The sequence below is a fragment of the Lacerta agilis genome, chromosome 12 (assembly GCF_009819535.1).
Source record: "Lacerta agilis isolate rLacAgi1 chromosome 12, rLacAgi1.pri, whole genome shotgun sequence".
Taxonomy (NCBI): Eukaryota; Metazoa; Chordata; class Lepidosauria; order Squamata; family Lacertidae; genus Lacerta; species Lacerta agilis.
In genome coordinates, this window is record NC_046323.1 from 6337501 (window position 1) to 6350177 (window position 12677).

Sequence of the window (12677 nt, forward strand, 5' to 3'; positions counted from 1 at the left end):
GCTATATCAAAATCTCTTAACTGGTGGGGGAGTTTGTTCGCCGTTAAATATTGGCATTACCCCTATTTACCAAGTTCCATCTTATTTAACATCACTCACGGTTGCTTCTCATCGATACGCCTTCATTAAAGCTAGGTTTAATGCTTTCCCATCAAACGTGCTGAGTCACAGATTTACTAAGGGCCAAGTTTCCCCCATGTGTGCCTGTGAAAATAAATCAACTGAATCTCTACAGCATGTAATGTTCAATTGCCCTATGTACAGTTCGATCCGTGCCAGTATATTAAATCCGATAATTCAGTCTATTGCTGATAAGCCAGTTGACCTACATCTTGCTTGGGTTCTACAAGATGTGGACCCTTACATAACCCTACAGGTTGCTAGATTCCTAACAGCTGTTATTTCGTATAAGAGACGAAATGGGATGTTAGCTGATTAATGAAATTATAAATATGTTTTCCAAAACGAAATTAGTCACTGATTTTAGTTTTATGCTTAAATTTTAACTTTAAAATTTCTCTGAGATATGCTTTTATGGAAATGTTAATATTGGTCCTTTTGAGTTGTGTTTTTATTTGCGGCTTGTACGGTGCCGTTGTTTTATTTGATTCTCTTTTGTTTGTTCTGTTTTGTATTGTAAGATGGGCGCAAATGCCGAATAAACATCTATCCTAGTCACTGATGCAGCCTACGACGTGCTGTTCTCGCTTGCTTGAAAGGACACTGTTTCTGCCGTGTTTGTGACAATACTTTAAACTTACAATGGCTTAGGCTAACGTTGATCAATATGTTGAAACTGGGTGTGCGTAAGTGAAGGAACCTCAGTGAATCCATTTCTGCTCTCAATACCGCAAGTGATTCTCGACAAAAACGGCCACAAACACTGACCTTTAATCAATACAGTGGGCGCTTGGGTTGCGAACTGTATGACTGTAATTGGTGCAACATGAAATTCCTTTGAGTGAGCAGTTACACCAGAAATGGAGACTTCTTTTCATACCACTGGGGGAGAGGGCCACAGTGCAGGTTATCCTTTAAAAGACAAATTGGAACAGCACAACGTGCGCCGTTGAGCAGAGAACTAATGGGCTATCTCAAGTATGTTTTGATTGCACAGATGTATCATAGTATCTGCCAAATACAGCAAAAGTATGAACTCCAGCTCCTGCTGAAGATAATTACTTTCTGAGTAAAACGTCCAGCTAGCAGGATATGACAAATGTTCTGCTGCCTATAGCAGATATGCTGGCTACTTGGGCTTATTATCAAAGGCTATACATTCCAATGGTGTTTTTTTACATATATATATATATATATAAATGACAATAAAGGTCACGTGTTTTTCTAGAGGATTTCAGCTTGGGAAAAACCTGTGAGGTGGGGACCAAGCAGGATTTGGGCTGCACTCAGGGATTCCTGGGTTAGACAGACCAATTGTCTGGCTGAATATAAGGCTATGATTCTTGCATTGCAAGAGGTTTGACTAGATTACCGTTGGGGATATCTCCCAACACAACAATTCTACGATTCTACGACTGTGCTAGCCCTATTCAGGTCCAAGATTGGAAGGTGACTTATTTTGCTTCCTAAAATAGATTGCAATTGCAATTTGGATTCTTCATACATTTTCTTCCCTCGAAATATAGAATCATAATTGTAGAGTTGAAAGGTACCTTGAGGGTCGGTCATCTCAATGCAGAAATCTCAAGCATTCATGACAGATGGCCATCCATCCTCTGCCCTTGAGGGTCGGGCATCTCAATGCAGAAATCTCAACTAAAGCATTCATGACAGATGGCCATGCATCCTCTGCTTAAAAACACTCAAGGAAGGAGAGTCTACAACCTCCTGAGGGAGTCTGTTCCACTGTCAAAAGAGCTCTTACAGAAAGTTCTTCCTAATGTTTAGTTGGAATCTTCTTTCTTGTAACTTGAATCCATTGGTTTGGGTCCTACTCTCCAGATCAGGAGAAAACAAGCTTGCGCCATCTTCCATGTGAAAGCCTTTCAGATATTTGAAGATGGCTGTCATATCAGTGTCCTCTTTTCCAACCCAAACATACCCAATTCCCTCATCCTCATAAGGGTTGGTTTCAGACCCTTTATCATCTTGGTCATCCTCCTCTGCACACGTTCCCACTTGTCAATATCCATCTTAAATTGCAGTGCCCAGAAATGGACACAGTAGTCCAGGGTGGTCTGACCAAGGCAGAATAGAATGGGACTATTACTTCCTTTGATTGGGGCACCATGCTTCTGTTGACTATTAGTTCAACTAAGGACCTGGGGTGCGGGAAAGTTGAAACCCCAACACAGAAAAATGATGATGTATCCATCAGTTCCAAAGACTTCCATCATTCAGGGCTGCATTTGTTTCTGAAGCTTTAGTGTCTATGCTTTTCAATTATGGCTACAAGTCTGCCAAGCGAGAAGACCATCTGTTTGAGTGGGCTCATCAGCCAGCTAAGCAGCATTGTTACCTGCTGTTTGAACATATTTATATGGCAAGAAATCTAGGGCTGAAGAATAGACAGAATTAAGACTTACAGCTGCTTCCCTGCAGTTAGAATAAAGAAATAGTGGCAGCTAAAGAAATGTGTTGCAGTAGAACCATTTAAAAAAAATCAACAATGGTTTATTATTTTGTGTGATGTGTCAGACTGTGAGGTATGCTTCAGGATAAATTTTAAAGACTGGATAACTACTGAACATAGGATTTTTTTGGAATTTGGGAGAATACTGAAGGATGATCCTCTTACATGGGAGGAAACATGGTCAATTGTCAGGGGTGATACGAGCTGCAGTGCAACAATATCTGGAGGGTCAGGTTCTCCACCCTTGGTGTAGATGTTCTTTGTGGCCTTTGAGCAGTCCAGCTTTGTGAACTAAACATTCACAGACCAACTGTAGAAGCTTCCAGAACTGCCCTTCTCCATTAAAGAGGACAGTTGTTGCAGCTGAATTCTACACTGCAGATCCTTCATCAAACAGGAGAGTGAATGAGATGACCTTTTAACGTCCCTTCTGATTCTTTTTATTAAAATTAATTTGTTGTTATTGTTTAACAACAATAAAGAAACCCACAATTAAGTAACCACCTGCAGTATTATTACAGATAGGTAAGCCTACAACACAATAAAAGAAAAATCATGCTTGCATAGCTGAAGACCAGAAAATCACTCCCAAAAGAAATTGGAGCAGCATTTGAATCTCTTGCCTTAGTGTAAGTAATAAATAGGAAGCTAACGCCCAATAATTTTTCTGTTTATGTTTCTCCCCTTGAACCTTTGCATTGTGGAGTCAGTTTCTTGTCTGAAGCAGACTACCAGACCCTCCTATCCCAATTATTAACAGAGGGGTTACTCAAATCTTTCCAGTGGCAAACTTTCTCCAGCCTGGCAGCTACTAGCACTTTAAGTATCAGTACTTTGTGCGTCAAGGAGTTGTCAACTCCATCTTTAAAAATAGAAGTGCCGAGGAAGGGTCAGGTAGCTCAGGTTGCTGTACAATGTAGCTTATTAAAATGAAATTTGTTCCCCGGGATTTCAGTTCCTTTTCAAAGGTTCACCATGGGTAAAGCATTGTACCCTTAATTGAACATTCTCTGCAGCACAGGGGTGACTGATTCAGATTTACGTAACTACCTGGTAAGTTAAAACAGAATTCAATGTCACCTGTGTATTAATTTTAGTCCTGTTCCCGAGTTTTGCAGAAATGGGCTTCACTTATCCACTCAGTGTCTGTGAGCTGCTGGACATTCAGGTGTGTGTCCTTTTCTCTCACTACCCCTCTCTGTCTAGGTATTGAGCATCTATTAAGAGTAGATACATAGCATCTATTAATACACACATAGCATCTATTAAGAGTAGATACATGGTGCTGGAGGAGACTCTTGAGAGTCCCATGGACTGCAAGAAGATCAAACCTATCCATTCTTAAAGAAATCAGCCCTGAGTGCTCACTAGAAGGACAGATCCTGAAGTTGAGGCTCCAGTACTTTGGCCACCTCATGAGAAGAGAAGACTCCCTTGAAAAGACCCTGATGTTGGGAAAGATGGAGGGCACAAGGAGAAGGGGACGACAGAGGATGAGATGGTTGGACAGTGTTCTCGAAGCTACTAACATGAGTTTGGCCAAACTGCGAGAGGCAGTGAAGGATAGGGGTGCCTGGCGTGCTCTGGTCCATGGGGTCACGAAGAGTCGGACACGACTGAACAACAACAACAACAACAACATAGCTTTTCCGCGCACTATGGTTTCGTTGCGCCAGAAGCGGTTTAGTCATGCTGGCCACACGACCCGGAAAGCTGTCTGTGGTCAAACGCCGGCTCCCTTGGCCTGAAAAGTGAGGTGAGCACCAAAACCCCATAGTCACCTTTGACTGCACCTTACCATCCAGTGGTCCGTTACTTTTTTACATAGCTAAAACAAGTACTTTCCAGTACTTTCACACACATCCCTTCAAATAGAAGGAATGCGGTGGACTTTCAGATCTGAGTGCATAATGAGAGAAGGAATTCATAGGTCTTTCCAATAAGACCAGGGCCAGGAAGTGTTTTTATTCCTTTTGTTTTGTTTTTTTAATAATATTTATTTAAAAATTTCCAATTAATTCCTAATTACAATACATGATTAAATTTTTCCCAACTCCCCTTTCTCTCACCAAGGGGAGCATACCAAACAAACCCCCCTCTCACTGGAGTGATCAACAATTCTTTCCCAATTTAACCACTTGCTTTACACTTATCATTGTTGCTTTTACAGACTTCCCCGATTCCCCCCCCGTTGATTTCAGTTTAACCCTAATTCACAGTTATTGCCAATTGATCCCCATATTACTTTTTTTTCTTCTCACATTTTCCTTATACACTCTTTTACTAAATAATTATTCATCTTACACATTTTATTTATCATTTTAACCTATCCTCTGCATTCACTATATTCCTGAACCTCCCTTACTTAATTTCAAATTTCATTACAACATCCCATTTGAAATTAATTTTATTCAAACTCTTCCCCCCTTCCCTCCTACACTCCCTAAAATTAAATTCTTATTCTATAACCGTTATCCATTACCAAACCTTATGTCTATACCATGACACAAGGAGAGTTTCCATAAAAACATTCATTCTTCAACCCACACCCACCCTCTCGTGTTTTTATTCTTTTTGAGTCAGGTGCACACTTGTAACACAAGTCCCCTTCCCACCCTGAAAGTCTCGTCTGTTGAAAAATTCAAGGGCTGTTTGTGGTTCTTTAGCTTAATGTACACACCGAAGCCCTATGCGCACTCACTCAGGACAGGAGTACCATAAGTCCCACTATGTTCAATGAAGCTATAACCCCTCTGAAATATACTCTGAGTCCTGCAGTGATTTCATGCTCTTTATTGCAGCTTGTAAAATAGTGATGGAATTTCCCCCAAAACCTCAGACTTTTATATACATTATTTACACCAGTGTTTTTCAACCACTGTTCCGTGGCACACTAGTGTGCCGCGAGATGTTGCCTGGTGTGCCGTGGGAAAAAATTGTTTATTTGATTCCTATTCAAGAGAATTACTTTATATATAGTCAATATAGGCACAGAGTTAAATTTTTTAACATTTTCTAATGGTGGTGTGCCTCGTGATTTTTTTCATGAAACAAGTGTGCCTTTGCCCCAAAAAGGTTGAAAAACACTGATTTACACAATGAGTCCCGTCTGATTGGCTGATTCTGCTTCCCTCCTGGAGCCTGATTGGTCTTCTCCAATCAGTTGTTGCATTCTAGGATCCAATCTTAGTACATAACACCCTCCCTGACCAACTTTTCTGGCTTGGGGATGAGGCAAGGATTGTGATTTTTCTAAAGCTAGATTATTATGCTGAATTCTTTGCAGAAATGGTAAAGCAATTTGCAAAGATATTCCTTGGAGAAATTATATGCAACTGTCCCAGATTGGATCCCATATGCCTTGTTCCAACATATACTGAGCTAGAGGTTTAGCTTATGGAAATAAAGAAAATATTTACGTAACACTTGAAGCGTGCAAACTAATGTGTGGCTGAGATTTTGTCAACGAACCTTCTTCCTTTCCAGGAATCCAGAAAGATAAGCCAACACAGCATTCTTATTGTTGCCACCATGATGAAATGTGCTCGACAGAGCCACTGCTAATGTCTGCAAAATTCAAAGCAGAATGTTCATTTTTCTGGACCCTGAAAGCTGGTTGGAATGCAGGAACTGTGCCTTGAAGTCTCCATGGGTTCTTGAAATCTGCTAAGAACTGAAGACATGACAGATATTTAGGAGGAGGGAAAACGAGTGCCGTCCCCCTCCTGCTCTTCAAACAGGATGAGCTTGCATTATTAAGACAAGATAGGTGTTGGCGAAACTTTAAGAGAAAGTCCTGAACTTTAAAAGAGATTCTGTAATGGAATATGGGTTTTGCAGTATTCCAGAATGCAGCCAGGTGTATCTGCAGGGACTGCTTTTGAAGAAGAAGAAGAGTTTGGATTTGATATCCCGCTTTTCACTACCCAAAGGAGTCTCAAAGCGGCTAACATTCTCCTTTCCCTTCCTCCCCCACAACAAACACCCTGTGAGTTGAGTGGGGCTGAGAGACTTCAGAGAAGTGTGACTAGCCCAAGGTCACCCAGCAGCTGCATGTGGAGGAGTGGAGACACGAATCCGGTTCCCCAGATAACGAGTCTACCGCTCTTAACCACTACACCACACTGGCTCTCACCACACATTTTGAATGTGTTGCCTCCCATTTTAGGAGAAATGGGGCTCAACCTGATGGCTATGGGGCAACTTCAACTCTGCTAGCACCTTCATTTTCAAGTGGGCAATCACCTATCTCTGTAATTTCACACATCAATTGTCTGCTATTGTTTTATTTGCTTCTGATCACAGAAAGATGGTGAGTATCCTAACCCTATCCGTCAGATCCTATATGCTCAATTCATTGCCATAGCATTCATGTGCTGCGCATCACAGCAGATTCACCTCCAGCCCTTTCCCCTCCAGATGAATGAATAATATCCAATTCTCATATTATTTTGGGGGTGGGTCTGGCATCAGCACCCAACTTCCTCAGGCAGCTGCCAGGGCCCAGTCAGTGCCCAGTGTTGCCACCTGTCTTGAGGCCTTATTTTCCGAGGCTCCGGAAAGTGTGCAGATGCCGTTTTAATTTCCTATGAACCCCTGGAACAATGATACTTTGGGGGCATTTTAGGAAATTTGAATTTCAAGCTGTCCAAGTGCTCATCAAGTTGCCCCATTGCTGTGCCCACCTCCTCTCCCCACAAGTAAGCCTGCCAGGCCTCACGGGGAGGCATTGATATAGGAAAGGGCCATCTACGGGGCACTGTGTTGAGAGCCCTCTCAAACGTGAAGCTGCGCCTATGGTATTTTCTGTGCCACACCATGACGTGGATGCTAAGAATTACACATGAAGTGTTAGGGCGCCAACAAGTTGGCGTGCTGAAGTGCAGCAGTCAGTCAGATAAGCCGAGGTCAAACAGTCCGAGTCAGTAGCCAGCTGAAGTCAGGTATCAGCACGGGGTCAGGAGAAGCCGAAGTCAGGAACAGTCCAAGTCAGGAACCAGCCAAGTCAGTCAGGAACAAGCCAGGAGCCAGGAGCTCCTCATCTGGCTCAACCCTGACATGAAGTTCTGCTTAGAGAATAGAGCACCACAAAGCCACTACAAAGAGTCCAAGCATTTCTGGGATGGGGTTTGATGTGGGGGCAGGATCCGCAGTTGTGTGAAGCAATTGGTGGAAGTAACTTAATTCTTACACAAGCACAATTGCCTTCTGTTCATGCTCGGACTCCATTGGATCCTAGCCTGTTGTTGTTGTTGTTGTTCAGTTGTTCAGTTGTGTCCGACTCTTCATGACCCCATGGACCAGAGCACGCCAGGCACCCCTATCCTCCACTGCCTCCTGCAGTTTGGCCAAACTCATGCCAGTCGCTTCGAGAACACTGTCCAACCATCTCATCCTCTGTCGTCCCCTTCTCCTTGTGCCCTCCATCTTTCCCAACTTCAGGGTCTTTTCCAGGGAGTCTTCTCTTCTCATGAGGTGGCCAAAGTACTGGAGCCTCAACTTCAGGATCTGCCCTTCCAGTGAGCACTCAGGGCTGATTTCTTTAAGGATGGATAAGTCTGATCTTTTTGCAGTCCATGGGATTCTCAAGAGTCTCCTCCAGCACCATAATTCACAGGCATCAATTCTTCGGCGTGTTAGCCCTAGTCAAATTGATACGCACATGTCTCATTTCTCATCTTGGTAACAGAGAGATGCACGTTTCAATGGGAGCAAAGCAATCCGGGGATTATCCAAAAGTACACGAAGTAGCGAAATGTTCATTTTATTAGTTTTGGCAGAGATGCTACAAATGTACTGAATCGCTTGGTGAAGAGTGGTGGTGAGCATACATTAATTCTTCTTAGGAGAAGGCCTCATTTGAACAAAATGGCTGAAGCACCAAGTGAAGGTACAAATTAGTATTGTTTCTTGCCTGTCTTACAACAAGAAACTTGAAAACATTGAACTCAATGACTCCTGGGGGGGACGGACCCTGAGAGTATATAGCTTACTGGATAGTTGGAACCCAGAAATCTGAGGAGTGACATTCATGGAAAAACTCAAACACAAGGGTAAGCGCACTGCGAAAAGGAACGGCAACGGACAACTTCCAAGCAATTTGGAATTGCTTTATTACATGTGCAGTTCAGTTGGGACATAGATGTAAACCACCACTGACACCTTTGGAAAGACAAATAAATAATAGTGATTTCTGGAGCAGACACACTGGACTCGATGGATGAAAAGGGAATTTGTAACCTTGTTTTTAAAATTGTTGTTGGTTTGAGTGAGTGGTTGAATGAGTAAATAAAAAAAAAAAAACCTCAGGACATCTTTGCTACCTACTAAGGTTTGCAGATCAACACACAGGAACAGGGTCTAGTGAAATTGGCACCTTTATTCCCAGGAAAACCTTGCTTAGTTCGTTTGTATAACAGTGTCAGAGAACTGATTTTTGGACCAGATTGGTTTTTTTAAAAAACCATTTTATGCTCTTATGAACCACTTTTCCCAGTCACTGTTACAACATTTATTTATTGTCAGTTTAGTGTTATGCTCTAGGTGCCCTACAGAACAGAGAACTAGTATAGGAAGCTTATAGCTTAGTTCCTATACCACTAGAACAAATGGGGAGCAGGTCCTGATGCAGGAGTAAGATGGGGTACAGAGGGGAGGGTTAGGACACAATTCACTGCCTTACTGCTACTAAGCCAAAGTATGTGTAAAATTAAATTTAAGTCCCACTGAAATCAATTGGGATAAATTAGCTGGGCTCAAGAGCTCTAATTTAGCTGGGCTTTGAATCAATCCCTTTGTCTCCTTGAAGGGGTTAATTAGCTAACCTGGATATATTTACCTGAATGTACTGTTAGAGACTCTTTTGAGTGGAGGCTTTTCTGTATGAAATCTTTCTTTTTGCTGTGAACTTTGATCTGCATTGCACTTCTTTCTAGCATATTATTGTATAAGCTGAGACTAAGTGTCTGAAGATAACGATGGAAGGTCAACCTTGCACAGAGAGGAACTGTCTAGGTCAGAGACAGATAGGATGGCCTTGCTGAAGTGCGCATGCTAGCACAGGAACCAACTCAGGGCTAAATGTCCTTTTGCCTTATATGTACAAGGAAATGTACAACAGGAAATGTTCCTTATATGGACAAGGACAAGATTCCTGGGATGGGAAGGTGAGCCAGAGAACTGTCTATAAGAACTGTCTGAAAATTTACTAGCTTTTGTACTTGCTTGGGTGTCTAAACACCGCAAGTGCCTCTGCATGCAGAAAATAAATCTTTCTCTCTCTGAAGCCAGCAGCCTCAGGTGTCTTTTCTGCTTCCATGTTTTCTCGCCGGGCGCAACCGTGGGAACCCGTAGGGGCAAATAAGGCTACATCCTGAAGTGCTGCAGTCTGAACGGTGTTTAGGTTGCGTAGTTAGGATCAGCACGTTCTGTTGTTATGAAAACCAGGATTTTCTTCCGTTTTTAATACACGGCTGTTTTAATGTGAATTGTCTAGGGTTCTTCAGCTTTAAGTTAGCTTTTCTTCTTCTTCTTCTTCTCAAAACCAATGCCCTTCCAATCAAAATACTTCCAGCATTTCTGGTCTGATGTTCCTTGCCATTGCTTTTTACCTTGTCTATCTCCAAAGACCCTCTAGTCAATACAGTTCCCTACGTTCCTAGAATATGCAACATTTAAACTTCAGAAAGGTTAATTGATAAGGGAATATACCGGAAAGGGGCAAATGCCAGCAAAACAATACCAAGCCTTAATTAGAGTGAAATAAAACAAGCTAACGCTCTGCAGTTAAAACAGCTGGTGGAGACGGGGAAAAAAAAAACAAATTAACTGTCAAATAATTCTTCTGTTGGCTGCTGCGGAGGAAAGGAAGTGGTTTATGAACACAAGCAGCAATTGGCTTTGCAAAAGCCCCTTTTCTCCTGGTTCCCACAGAGCCCCTGAGCCCCCTCTCCTCTCCCCAGTGCCCCAGGAGGTAGTATGATGGCTGCCTTTTTTGTTTCTTGAAAAGTACAGAAGAAAACTAGAAGAGTGAGACTCCTTTCCACTTCTCTTTTAACTCTCTGTGCTTCTCAAGGCTCACCGTTACTCTGTTGGATCTGACTTCTACCCAGATTCCTTAGAAATGTGTTCTTTTTGCCAAACGGAAAAGTGACCAGAAGGTAAAAAGGACTCCTGGATGGTTAAGTCCAGTCAAAGGCGACTATGGGGTTGCAGCGCTCATCTCGCTTTTCAGGCTGAGGGAGCCGGCGTTTGTCCTCAGACATCTTTCCAGGTCATGTGGCCAGCATGACTGAGCCGCTTCTGGCCAACCAGAGCAGCGCACGGAAATGCCGTTTATCTTCCTGCCAGAGCGATACCTATTTATCTACTTGCACTTTTGGGCGTGCTTTTAAACTGCTAGGTTGGCAGTAGCAGGGACCGAGCAACGGGAGCTCACCCCATTGCGGGGATTCGAACCACTGACCTTATGATCGGCAAGCCCAAGAGCCTCAGTGGTTTAGACCAGAGGAGTGCCCAAATGTGCCCAAGGCCTTAAAAAGGGGGGAAGCTTGACAGCAACACAACCAAGCAGACTTAACAATGGACAACATGGTGTTTTCTAGATGTTTAAAATGACTGCATCAATTCAAGACAGGCATACTCTTTTTATGAGGTGGTTATACGTACAAAATATTCGTTTGACTTCACCCTCCAACACGCCTTCCTCCATTGTCTCCTGAGACTGACAGCTGACAACAAAATAGAATACCTGAGTTCTGTAGAAGATGACACAGCACACTCACTAAAAGTAAATACGTGATCAGACAAGAAAACACGCAAAACAGAATAATTATGAAATGCTTATTTTGGCATAGTTTTCTAGCTACCAACTATCTGCAGCTTTGGCTTGCATTTTATTCATTGACCCTCTGCTGATCATCGTCAAATGATGAAACGAAGCTAAAATTATACATTTTGAAGGAAATAGCAAATGTTACCGATGGTTTTAGTTTTAAATTCTGTTTAAATAAATTATTGTTATATATTTGTTTGACCTAAGTACTGTGGCCATAGTACTTTGTGGGAAGTTTTATTTTCGGAAGGCTGGATGCAATATGTCTACATTTGTAATCATGTGTGACTCATGGCTTAATTTTAAATCAGCATATAAGAAATAGTCCCAGCTAATTTATCTGATGCTTTTACTAGTGAGTGTTTTTGCCTCGCTGCATTTATTATAACCTTGAGCAAATACTGCTGTCAACCCTTAACCTCTCTGTTTGAAGAGGGCTTTTGTAGCCCATCTGCTTCTGAATTGCAAAATGGTTGCCAAGCACAGCTTATTCGGGAATATTTTTTCATTATTTTTAAGCGTGTGCAAGTTTCCAGATCAATAATATATTAGCCAGTTGTTTAAATCAATGAATAGTTGTGTATTCCAAATGGAACTCCTGAAAGGACAACTTATGTGAGATGGACACACACGATAAATTGCATCTCCAAAGTACCTACCCATATACACAAAGGGACCTTGACCTTGGTTTGTCTAGTAAAGAGAGAAAAATGGTAGCCATCTACCCTCCAGCATAACTTCTCCTTAATTATTGTGCCTCTCGTTGCCCTGACAACGAGGAAACATGAGGCAATTGCCTCAGGCGGCAGGAGCCGCAGGGGCAACAGGTTTCATTGCCGATCTTTATTCCCCTCTTGTTCCTGATGTAGATCTTCACTCACCTTTTCTTCCTTGGTGGGGAGGGGAGGCACTATTTTGTGGTTCACCTCAGGTGCCCAAATGTCTTGGGTGGCCCTGATCTCATAGCCTTTCTCTCCCCAAGCGGCTGGCATGCAGGAAAGGCACTTTTTACCCCCACTTCTCATGACGCCATGGCCTCCCAATAATTGAATTCCCTTCTATTGGGTGGCTCAGCATTGTCCTTTGGGCACCAACTGAAGACATATTCAATCAATCAATCGATCAATCAAATACCTTTATTGGCATCACAGTATAAAACATTTCAAGTAACTGGAATAATTAAAAGGACAAGGGTGAAGCTATCAAGGGTTATAAGTGTTGGGATTTTAATTTATCCTATGCTGCTTCAGC